The sequence below is a fragment of the Urocitellus parryii genome, chromosome 9, assembly GCF_045843805.1.
Source record: "Urocitellus parryii isolate mUroPar1 chromosome 9, mUroPar1.hap1, whole genome shotgun sequence".
Lineage (NCBI taxonomy): Eukaryota > Metazoa > Chordata > Mammalia > Rodentia > Sciuridae > Urocitellus > Urocitellus parryii.
This window is the reverse complement of record NC_135539.1, coordinates 144055702-144068501: the sequence shown is the minus strand read 5'-3', so window position 1 is coordinate 144068501 and position 12800 is coordinate 144055702. Positions and strand designations below refer to the sequence as shown.

The window sequence follows — 12800 nt, the reverse complement described above, 5'->3', positions numbered from 1 at the left end:
GCCAAGCCCCGGTCGCAGCTCTGACACCAAGTCAGAGTGACAGTCCACTAGATTCTGGAGCCCGCACCTTCTTGTCTCTGAAAGGGGAAGGAAAGGCCCAACTAGAGACCTCCAGGTGGCGGCGTCGGAGTGTCTCTGATTCGCCTGTCACGGGCTTCTCAGCCCTCCTGGGCCTTGCTGGTCCCTGTGTCCTGGGGTCCCAGGGGCCTCCCTGCTGGAGAGAGTGGGATCAGGGCAGGTGCTCACACTCCCTGGCCAAGGCTCTTTGCCAAATGGAGCTTGCAGACGGCTCCTTTAATTCAGCACCAGGTTCCCTTCAGCATGGAGGGACTGGGAGCATCCCCTCCCTCTCAGGCCCCACAGGGTGGAGCAGCTGTGTGGCTGGGGTGAGAGCTCTGTGTCCCTGGCTCATGCCAGCCTTCCTAGTCAAGGGTGTCTCCTTCTCACTCTAAGAAGTTCCAAATCAGGGGCCCAAGAGAGCCAGGCACGGAGCTCCTTCTGCCTTGTGGGCCGCTGTTTTGAAGCAAGGAATCTAAGGTCACTGTGCCCACCCACATCGCAAGATGGGAGACCACAGAGACCATCCCGGGTGGCTTTTATGGGCCAGGTCTGAAAAAGGCCACGTCCCTTCTCCGCGTATTCCATCCACCAAACTCCAAATTCCACGAGGCCACGTTTTTTTGGTTGTTGTTGTTTTGTTTTGTTTTTTGTAAGGGGGGATGGGAAATCAGGTCCGTGGCCCAGGAACAGGAGGGAAGGAGTTCACTGATTCACAGTGGTCTTTGCTCTGCCATAGCACCCCTCCCCTCTGGGAAGCCTGTCTGTGTTGCTCCTCCACTCACAGGTCACTCCCTGGCCCCCAAGAGGGACAGCCCAATTCCCAGGTAGGGCTGCTGTTGGTCCCCTTCAAAGGCCTGAGCACAGCACCCATGGTCCAACCTGTAACTGCTAAGAAATCTCCCATCCCAGAGGAGTGGGAGACCAGCTGTCACGTGATTGGTGGGCATCTCCTAGGTTCAGCCCGATGTGGCTCTCTGGGGGACTTCTGCCCGTCGTTCTCTTTGACCACAGCTCCATTTCCTGGTCCATTATCCCCCAGGGACCCAGCTGAAGTGGGTGGGAGGGCAGGTCTTCCTGCAGGCAGAGCGGCCTGTGGAAGTCTAGGGCTCGGAGCTGCTTTAAGGCTTGTGCCACCTGAGGCCTTTTTAAAGCACATGGTTTCTTTGAAAACATGATCGCTTCCAAAACTGAATAGGTGTCTGACTCTGCAGGCCAGAGAACTCCGTGTGTCAGGAGCCCGCCCAGAGGTGTGTCTGGATACAGGTCTCAGCCCTTTCTTCCTTGTCGGTTACTGACAGTTATCTTGAAAGGCACCTGAAGCGGTAGATGTGGGTGAACATCCAGAGTGCACATGGCAATTCCAGTGTGACTGCTGAAAGGTTTGCAGCAGGTGCAACCTGTCATATCCCTGGTCAGGGAAGACACGCAGTGGAACACAATCAAAGAAGGAAAGAGAAAGAGGAGAAGAACGCAGAAAGAAAGAGCAGGACAAAGAATAAGGAGAAGATGGGAAGTAGATTTAAACCCAGACACATCAGGCATGACCTTACACTTGTATAGACTAAAGACTCCAATTAACAGCCGAAGATGGTCTGGCTCCATTTTTCTATAAAAACCTACCTACCATTTATAAGAGTTATGCCTCAAAAATAAAGGAACAGACACAAAGATGGTGGAGAGTGGGAAACTTATGCTGCAGGGTTTCAGTCCCTTTTGACTTCACGGTTCAGTGATACAGAACAGCCGTCCTCCACAGTCACCGTGAGGCCCTTGGACAAGGCACACTGGCCAGCTAGTGTCTGCTGTAGGTTGTGAGACCTCAAATGGGAAGATCTCCAGGGTGACTTTAGGCTGAGGGTGAGTCAAGAGCTGGGGGCTGGGACCACAGAGGCCTCTCTGGACGATGGGCAGTTTGTGTTATGGCTCACCAGGGCTGTTGGCCCGAATCCCGAGGACGGCCTTTCCGCGGCGGTCACTCTGGGCTTCCTCAGAGCACATTGCTGATCCAAGGGCTGCGTCCGAAAGAACCGGCCACAGGGCATCGGCTGTGCGAGGTCTAGACTCAGCAGTCGCACAGTGGCACTTCTGCTGTGCTCCGCCGCCACAGAGTCCACATGATCCAAGGGGCGGACCACAGACTCCCCCTGTCTGCCTGTCGGAGGAGGTGCCAGGGTCACAGAAGAGAGAGTGGGATGGGCACTCTGTGGCCAGTGGAAAACCCAAGCTGCCCCAACTGTAATCACCGGCAGAAGGCCAGCCAGCAAGGCGGCACCGAGAGCAGATGTTAGGGCCAGCGTCCCTGGACACAGAGAGGGACCCTGCACAGGGATGGAAGCGCATTGTTTTAGATATCTGTGACCTAACGACATCCTCAGGATTCACACAGCAAAAACCAGCAGACTCAGGAAAAAATCAGTCTGCAGCTTTGTCAAATAGATATTTTTAAAAATCACTAGATTATAGAAGAGCGGTGAACACCTGTGAGGGGCTCGGGGGGCGGAGGCAGGAGGGTCACAAGCCCAGCCCAGCCTGGGCAACACTGTGAGCGCCCATCCCGAGGAAAATACAGAAAGTCTGAACAAACAATAAAGAAACTAGCCTGGCCGGCACAGATAGAGTGTGTGCCCAGCAACTGCAGGGGACAGGCTCTGATCACAGGTGTGTGGAGTATTTACCAAAATGGATCATATACTGGCAATGCATAGATCCACAGACTTCTCTGACCATGGGAAAATCAAGGTGGAAATCAATAAAAACAGGAAAAAAAGATTAACAGTGAATCACCAATCAGAACCACTCTATGCCACCAGCATACCTAAGACTGAGGAGTGACCACAGCCACTCTAGCACTGTGAGGCTATAGGAACCCCAGTCGCTGCCGGTGACAGGGGCTCGGACACCGGTTTTCACAGTTCCTACTGAAGCTGAGGACTGGCCCAGCAGGCAGGTCCAGCATGCACTGACCAGGAGTCATGCCACGTGCCCTCGCCAAGGATGTGGGTGTCCAACAGCAGGACGGGCTGCCCATGGACATGGAAAGATAAATACAGTGGCATAGATTCTTGAGTAATTCCCCGGGGAATATGCGCATGATGAGCCTCCTGTCCCTGGTGAGACTAGCTCCTGAGAGCATTGGTGGGGAAGGACGTGGGAGTATGGGAGTGCACTGGGGGGGGGCAGGAGTCACGGGTGGAGGAGTCATGGGGGGCGGGGCAGGAGTGGGGGCGGGGCAGGAGAGCAGTCTGCCAATCGCCTGGCTCCACACAGTTCCCCTGCCCTGGGACAGGAGCGCTGGCTAATGGGGATGTCCCAGTGGTACTGGGCCCTAAGCCTTCCAGCAGTCACTTCAGGGAAGATCTGAGGTCACTTGCTGAGCATCTCTCCCCACAATGTCATCATGGAATCCTAGGATAAATGTCACAGCTGCAGCGGCTGCTTTAATTCATTGTTTCCTACCACTGAGCTACGTCCCCAGGCCGTTTGGGTTTTCATTTTGAGACAGTGGCTCACCATGTTGCTCAGGCTGGCCTGGAACCTGCCATCTTCCTGCCACGGCCTCCTGAGTTGCTGGGATTACCGGCGGGGGTCCTGCACAGGCTTCTGAGCTGGAGTAGATGAGGCCCCCTCCATTACACAGAGGCCAACCCAAACGGGCCCCTTGTGGGTGGATTTCCAGAGTTTGAAATAAAAAGACAACCCTCAGACTGGAGAAAATATTTGTAAATATCTGATAACGAATTTTTATTCCAGATGTTTTTTTTTTTAAATCAGATATCAAGACCTAATAAGAAAACAACACAATTTAAAAATAGACGAACTTTTGAACACATTCTTGAGTGAAGAAGACATGTGGATAGTAAACAACCATAAGAAAAAGATGCTCAAAATCCTTAGTCATTGGAGAAATCCAAATTAAAGCCACAACAAATTGCCATTATATATTAATTAGAGTACGAAAATATGATTAAAAATTAAGAAGACTGAGAATGTGGAGTAGCTGAAATAATCTCTTCTTGCCAGTGGGAAGACAAGATGGTGCCACTGTTTTACAAACTGTCAGCGTCTCACAAAGTTAGAGACGTGAAGGCCTCTGTTCACAGAGGGACTTGTGCATGGAGGTTCATAGCAGCCGTATCTACAATTGCCCAGAAACTGGGGACAACCCAGATGTCCATCAGCCAGGGAACGGCTGGGCACACTGTGGCATCTGTCCACATGGAAAGACAGCAGAGCTGTCAAAGGGTGCAGTGCTGCTTCAGCCCCAGGGGTACCCTAAAGTGGCCGTGCCCGTGAGCACAGCAGAGAAGGCCGTGCTACAGGGCTCTGTTCACGTAAAATGCTAGAAAATGCAAGCTGATCTCTCCAGCGACAGACAGCAGGTCACAGTCACCTGGGGGACACCAGGCAGGCAGGGAAAGGGGAACAGAGGCACGAGATAGCACCGTGGGTCGACAGATGGGTCACAACCTGGATTTGGTGGTGTGTCACAAGTAAATATGTGTGTCAAAACTCAATGGCGGTACATTTAAAACCGGTGTGGTTTGTATATCAATTTACCTCAAGTATAATTCACTTTGAGAAACAGTCCTAGAACAATCAGTGAAGCCCTCCTGGAGGAGGCAGCGTGGTGTGGGGGGAACTTCCTGGTGGAACTCAGACCAAGGCTGAGGTCAGATCTGCTCCTGGCCACCAGAGCGCATGTAGCTGATTGAATCATGGCCTCGGAATACTCCCTCTACCCAGTGCAGAGATTAAACCATGCGCCTGTCCAGAGGCATGTTAGGTATTCGACAGATGGTGGTTCTATCCCTTTTCCCTCCCACGAAGGCTCTCTGACTACCAATCACTCTCAGGACTCAACCAGAGTCCCGCGAGCGCCAGTTAATACGTCGCGTTTCTCTCATTCTGCCAAAGCAAATACTGTCTTCTCAGCAATGCAGGGCCACTTCTTCTACTGTCCCACCCCCAAAGAGTGCTCCCTGTGGTTGGCAGGTGCCTGAAATCCTGTCCTCTTGCTCTATCGCTTTAGCTAGAGGCTTGGATCCTTGTAAACTCAGGTCACACCAAGGCAGCAAGCACTTCTCCTGCAGACTAATGGCTCTCCTTCTAGTTGCCCAGGGCTGATTAGCACAGAGCCACAAACTACCTTGCTTAAAAGCATCAGAAGTTCACTGTGTCACTGTCTGGGAGGGCAGCAGCTCAGTCAAAGTAGCAGCAGAGCCACATGCCCCATGAAGGCCCCAGGGGAGAGGCCTCCCTCTCCTCCCAGCGTTCGTTGGCTGTGGGCCACATTCCAGTCTCTGTCCCCACCTGCTCTGTCTTCTCCCCTTCTCTTAAAAGGACACTTGACTTTGGAGCCCACCCAGATCTAGGGTGATCTCATCTCAGGGTTTTAGCCTCATCACATCAGCAGTGATCCTTTTAAAAACTTTGCGTTCATAGGCCCCGGAGATGCACCACTGTGGAGAGCCACCATTCACCCACCGCAGCCCTAGCCCCAGTCACAGGAGGGCTGACGTAGGCCTTCCCGTGGAAGGGGAGCGGCCCTGAGACTTCACCAGGTGCTCCAAATAGCTGTAGATCAGTCGGGGATGAGGCCGGCTTGCCGTCCTGACCGGGGTCTTAACGTCTCAAGCCTCCTCTGTAAATCTCATCCTAGGGTGAATGACAACCTGGGCAAGTGCGTATGCGTGGTCAGTGGCTGGACTGTCAGGCTTCACGTTTGCCTGAGCGAGGCTCTGGGAGTCCAGTCCTGCAGCTAGTTTTCCACCTCCTGGCCAGGCTGTTTCCCCAGGTGAGTGTGAGTTAACACTCAACGCAAACCCTTCTGCCCCGTGGGGTGACTTGGCAGGGCTGTCCCTTGCCCGTCACCTGCAGCAGGCCTGCCCAGCTACCCAGCCAGAGGCAGCCTGAGCATGGCATGCTTCTGTGCCAACCAGCTCTGTCTGCAGCCGCCTCCTTGGTGATGACCAGGCTCCTCCTCCTTCCTAAATCAGGGACAGGGATTTCACTCTCCTTCTCTTGTTTCTGATCTGAAGAATTCTTTTTCTGTGTCCCTTTGTGCCTCTTAAATCAACACCAGCCCTTGCTTTGGATCCCCAGACTGTAGCCCTCCCTGGGATCTGGCCAGGCTCCTCCTGGACAGCATGTCCCCCTCGGCCTCCAGGAAGCTCCTGACTGTGCGGCTGTCCTTCCCAGTGTCCAGCTGCCGGGGTGGAGTGGGGGAAGGAAGCGTGATTTCAGGGTGTCCACACTGCTTCCTTGGGCCTCCCCTTTCTCTTACATTTCTTTCCATGAAGATTTCTCCACCTCGTCCTGTTCACGGAGCGAGCTGGAAACTGCCTGCTAAAAATCATTTTTCTCTAGTTACTGACTCCGTTCCTTCCTTAGTGCCTGAGCTTCGCCTGTGTGTGGTCACTTCCTCTGAAGTCCTGCACACTTGGAGATTAGAAGGCGCTCAGAAACCTGAGCTCACAAAAGCCAAATCGGAAAAGATGGCCCTTCTCGGGCCTCTGTCTCCACTCGGGTCCCAGGGCCTGCTGGACTGGAAGCGATTGGCGGTTGGGCGTCTGGGAAGGACCCCAGTCCACTCCATTCTGTTTCTGCGCAGCCTGGCAAGTGGTTGAAAGCAGGGGCTTCCCAACTCTGCTGGCTGTACTCTGCAGGAGGACAGGCCTCTTGGAGTGTGTGTCGGAGCTCTACTCGTCCCTCCCGTGAGTGGTACTGTCCTCCCTCTCTCTTTCCTCCCTCCCTCCTCCCTCCCTTCGTTCTTCCTTTCCCAGACAGTGATGCAGGACTGGGTCCAGCCTGCCGTTCTGAGAAGCACAGGCATGAAGAGGGCTTCCTGGGTCCTGCCTGGGTTGGGAGTCCGTCCTGCTCCCCTGGAGACTCACTCGTGGGCGTTTAGCTGCTGCCCCCCATCCTGGAGGAGGCATGTCTCCATCCTAGGTCCTCCTTCCCCTCCCATCTGCTTGAACAGCGGCCCCTGCGGCCTTCCCATCGCCCGAGTGTCCGTCTCAGGTGTGTGGCTGGGGCACAGGTGTGGCCGTAGGTCACGACCCCTAGGGCTGCCATTTCACCAGGCTTGCCAACACCCCGCATCGGGCACAGCTTCTCGGGCTGCTCCTTCCTCGTTCTTTCTCTGCCATCCTGCTTCTCTGCAGAAAACAGGGTCCTCTGGGGTCCGATGGACACAGCCCTCTTTATTAGACTTAACAAACGGTGTCGGGGCTGGACAACTTAGGACGACTAGGCTTACGTCTTCCCTGGTGGCAGTGACTCGGAGACGCGGCAGGGCTGGGAGGAGACCCACTTACTCTTCTCCGTCCCCATTTCTCAACGACAAATCTGCCACCTTCCAAAACCGTCCTGGGTGGGGTTCACGTGGGCTTTCTCGGATTTGAGAAGTTCCGTCTTTGCACCCACGGGAAGGGAAATGTTTCCCAGTCATTTCTGTTTTCAACTTTTAATTTCAAATTCTCCCCTGTCAACCCCTAGCCTCAGAGTTTAGGTCTATTTTGCAAAATATCTCAGTCCTGAGGATTTTCACCTAAAGCCAAATCCTCACACTCTGAGGTCGGTGTGTTTAGGGAGAGGGAGTAGATTATGCCAAGCCAGGATCGGGGGCAGCACCCCCGCCGAGCCCCCTGTGGGGCTGTTCTGCACACCTGACAGGTGGCCTCAGTCTCTTTCCAGTCTGTGTCAGTGCTCGGAACACTGCTCACACATCTGAGAAATCCTTTTTGGAATGCAGGGCCCTGGAGGCCCACAGAGGAACAAAGGAGGCTGCCCAGGGGGAGAGAGGGGGAGAGAGGAGCGGCTCTTCAAAGCCTCAGTCCTAGTGCAGCCCCGAGATTCTCAGGGTGGATCTGCGTGGCTTTGTTTTGCCCCAAACCTCAATTCACATGATGCTGACCCTTAGCACATGCAAGGACTCATATTTTATTAATAGCAATGTAAGCAATGTTAATACCTGAAATTTAAAAATCCCTTAATATGGAAATATGACTCACAATAGTACAAAACTTGAGATGCTGACAGCCCTGGGGGGAGCAGGCTTGGTACACAGGGCCGTCCAGAGCAGGCTCTGCTCGCCATGTTGGCATGGGCTTGTGGCTACTCCCAGCCCCAGCAGACTGGCCTGCCGGCCTTGGTCAGGCTCTCTGACTTGGTCACTCTCAGGCAGGACAACGCCCTGCACCTGCCCAGAGCTCACAGCAAAGCCTCAGGAGTAACACCGCTCCCTTGATTTACTGGGACTTAATGAACGATCCCAAAACTTAGTGACTGAAAATCATCCACTTATTTTTCTCCGTTTTGTGGATCGGGAATTTGGACAGGACTTTACTGGGCGGCATCAGGTGGTCGGAAACGCAGGGCTCTGCCTGAGAGGGTCCCCACAGGGCTGACTGTGGCAGGGAGGCCAGCCCTCGCCCTGCATGGGCTGGGAGTGGACTTCAGGGACCGTGCCAAGAGCCAGGCAGGGAACCCGAGCTCAGGGAGACCAAGATGGCTGTGTGAGGTCTGGGCAAGCCACCTCCCCCAAAAGAGTGACAATCCGAGAGCGAACAGCTACCCTCTGGCTGGAATGTTCAGGGGAGAACTCTGCGCGCAGCGTGGACAGAACGGGGTGCTGCGGAACATGGAGACTGCAGAGGCTTAGGGAAGAGGGGACAAAGTGCTGCAGAGGCCACCCCTTGTCCCAGTCAGAATCAGTCTGAACCAAAGAAAGTCCTTTCATAATGGAGCAAAAGGACACGGGGAGGCCTGCAGCCATCCACCTGGCACCAGGGCTACCTCGGGTTCCCCTGCTAGGCAGTCCTGCACCCTCATGGCCCCAAGCCCCACGAGGGTGTTACGGAGTGCGCCCCATCACGGCTCCAGAAGGGCACCCACTCACCCTGCACCTCCCCCACAGGGCCGTGCTGCAGGCTGCTGGTCCGGCCCACCCTCTGCCGTGCCGTCCCGGCCTGTGGCCGCGGCCTGACTTACACACAGTGTGTAGGGCCTGCCAGGCATGTGCTGCGTGTGCCACACCCCATCACACAGGCACGTTGCCACCTACATGTAGCCACCAGAGACTTACAGGTACGTGCCAGCCACCCAGGCACCCTGCCCCACCTTCATGCAATTTGTACCTCACCCCACAGGTGTGGCTCACTCCACACAGCCTCCAGAGACTGACAGGTCACTCTGCACCACGTAGGCACCCACTGCATGCAGGCTGCACCACACCTGCCAGGGCTCGGGGGAGCAGCCCCACCCTGCGCGGCCTGCAGAGACTGGCGCGCATCCTGCCCAGGCTCACTCCAGGCCTCACGCCCACACGGCCCCCAAAGGCTGACCACCACACCACTGTTGCCCTGTATCTGCCTGAGCGCATTGGGGTGGATGTGAAGAGGACACCCACCCCACTGCTGTATGTGCCACCCTGTGTGGCCTGCAGCAATGGATAGGCTCTCCAACCCTGCTGCCACATGCACCATGTCAATCAAGGACACCATGCCATCAATGACAGCTGAAGAAGCTACCCAGAGACTGAAGAAGCCTGCCGACTGGCCCCACACACTGCTCTGGGACCGCCTTTTACTGTGAAACCCACTGTACAGTTGGCAGAGATAACAGACCCACCCCAGGTGCAGACATCCACACAGGTCACAGGAAGTGCAGGGAAGCAGGTGACATGGCAGCTGCACAGGACACTAACTCCAGCAGCAGACACTGCAGGGGGGTGGGGGGGATCCCTGAGACACTTGAGTACAAATTCAGCAGAAGTGTTCTAAGGAAGCTCAGTGAGACACTAGAGGACACAGACAGACAGACAGACAGCTCGACAACACTGGGAAACAATCTCCAACATACATGAGAAATCCGGCAGAGAGAGGTCACAGAGAAGAAGCTAACAGCCACCTGAAACTGAAGACCCAGGGAGCCAGGCAGGACCACGGCGAGGCCCTCGGCTACAGAGGAGACCAAGCCAATTAGGGACTCCTAAACTCAAAGAGTAATGTAAGTAAATAAATAAAAGTGGGGGCACTTTGAGACTTACAGGACACTTTCAAACAAATATTAGAATTACGGGTGTTCTGAAGGAGAAGGGGAAAGGCAGGGAAACAGTCAGTGAGATAAAAGGTGGGAAATTCCCAAATTGTGGGAAGATCTGGACATGCAGGGAACTCTGAAAACAGCAAAGAAAAGCTTCCGGTCACATTAGAGAACCACCATTAGACTAACAGCAGGTTTCTCAGCAGAAAACGCACAGGCCTAGAGGAAACGGGGTGAAATATTTGAAGTTCTGAAAAAAACATCTGCCAACCTCCAGAGCAGCCAGACTTTAGAAAGGAAGAGGAATTGGGACTTTCTAAGACAAGCCCAAACGGAGGGAATTTGTTGCCTCCAGACTGGCGTGTGAAAGATGCTGAAGGGAGTCTGACATCTAGGAAGACCCCTACCACACGAAGCTACCAAAGTGCAAAACCCACCAGGAAAGCAGATGAAGAGGAGAAAAAGAACCAAACCTTATCAACACAGAAAACCCCAAAGAGAGAGAGAGGAAGGAAGGAAGGAAGGAAATTCAAAACCTCCCGAGGAAAATTAACCAACAACAGGAGTGAATCTTTACCCACCAACAGTCGCCTGCAATGCAGATGGCGGAATTCTTCAATTAACAGACAGACTGCTTGGATGAATTCTAAAAAAGACCTGACCACAGGCTGCCTAGAGAAAGCCCCTTCACCAGAAAGACCAGAGAGTGGGAGGGAAGGAATGGGAGAGGCAAAATGGAACCCAAGAGCAAGACCCACTACGATCACCCCAGACTCCAAGCCAACACTGGAAAAAGAGAAAAGGAAACCACACAACACCTAAGAGATCAATTCAAGGAGAGGAATAAGAATGGTCAATGTGCAAGCACTTAATGCTGAGGCACCCAATTTCATAAAGCAAATGTCATTAGGTCCAGAGGGAGAGGGGGGCTCCAGTACAGAACTTCAACACTCCCTTTCATCAGTACTAAAATCCAACACAAAACACAGCAGCAAATGGACTAAGAGACCTTCCCAGGGCATTATCATCCACAGCAGTGGATGCACTTCCCGTCAGCACAGGGAGCGCTTCTAGGGCAGACCCGACGGCTCAGCAGCCCAGGCCACCAATCCAACCAAGCCTTCAGTTACCTTCGCTGACCAGAGGACTGAACCAGAAATCAACAAGAGAACTTCAGAAACTGTTCAAATTCATGGAAACTAGACAACGTGCCGTTGAGTAAACAATAGGTCATCAAAGAAGCTCAGAGAAAGAATTATTGAAACAAATGAAAATGAAAACACAATATACACCACAAAAGCAGTACTAAGAGGGGAGTTTACAGCAATAAGAACCTATATTAAACAAATCTCCAATAAGAAACCTAATGATGCAGCTTGTGGAACTAGAAAAGCAAGAACAAATCAAACTTAAAATTAATAGAAGGAAAGGAATAACAAAGTGAAGAGTATAAATAAATAAAACAGAGATAGAAAATACAAAAGAGTAACAAAATGAAGAGTTGTTTGTCAAAAACATAAAATCGCCCAACCTTCAGTTAGACTCTCCTAGAAGAGAGAAGACCAAGTAATAAAAGCAGGGATGAGAAAGAAAGGAGGCATGACATCGGGAAGCGCAGGAATACGAGGGTGGCCGGGGATTGTGGTGAGCACCTGTGCATTAACAAATTGGAAGTCTAGAGGAAATGGGTACATTTCTGGACAAATACAACCACCCCAATTGAACCATGAAGACAGAAAACCTGAGCAGAACTAATAATGAGGAATAATACTGACTCAGTCATGGAAAGTCTCCCCACAAAGAAAAGCCTGAGATGAGTGGTTTCATTGCTTAGTTCTACCAAACTTTTAAAGAACTCACACCAGTTCTTCCCAAACTATTGCAAAAAATGAAAGGGAGGAGCTCTTCCAAACTCATTTTTCCCAGGCCAACATCACCCTGATACCAAAACCAGACAAGGACACAGCTAGAGCCACAAACTCCACAGACCACTGATGAATGTGATGCAAAAGTGCTCAGAAACACCAGCAAGTTGAACCCAACAGCACGTGGTCAAGAGTGGTGTGTCCTAGGGATTCCAGGAGGGACAGACATGCACTCATCAATAAATAGAATGCATCGCAGCAAAAGAATGAAGGACAGAATGCAAATACTCTTCTCAATAGATGCAGAAAAGCGTTTAATAAAATTCAACAGCTCTTCATGATTAAAACTCTGAATTAGGCATGGGAGAACGGAACCTCAACAGAACAAAAGCTGTATGTGATAAACCCACACATCGCTGTTGGAGCAGAGAAAAGCTGTGAGCATTTCCTACAGACCTGGAAGGAGACGAGGGCACCCACTTCCATGACTGGGATTCAGCATGGTGCTGGAGGTCTGAGCAGAGCCAGGAGGCAAGAACAAGAAATGAAAGAATACAAGTAGGAAGGAGTCAAATTATCCCTGTCTGCAGGTGGCATGATTCTACACCTAGAAAAACCTATAGACCCCACCTGAACTATTTATTAGAACTGATAAATGCATTCAGTGAGGATTCAGGATACAAAATTAACATACAAAAATAGACAGCGTTTTTATGTTCCAAAAATATGAACTTTCTGGAAAGAGACTGAGGAAGCAGTCCCGTTCACACTAAAGAGGCTGTCCTTTCTCCCATGCGTTTATTGGCTCCTTTACTGAGATTCAGTTGGCAG

General features: G+C 52.4%; 1 protein-coding gene across 2 annotated transcripts in view; it reads left to right on the top strand.

Moving 5' to 3' along the window:
- Styxl2 (serine/threonine/tyrosine interacting like 2) overlaps positions 1 to 12800 on the top strand; it is a 29177-nt gene that overhangs the window by 1686 nt on the left and 14691 nt on the right. The window lies entirely within an intron of this gene.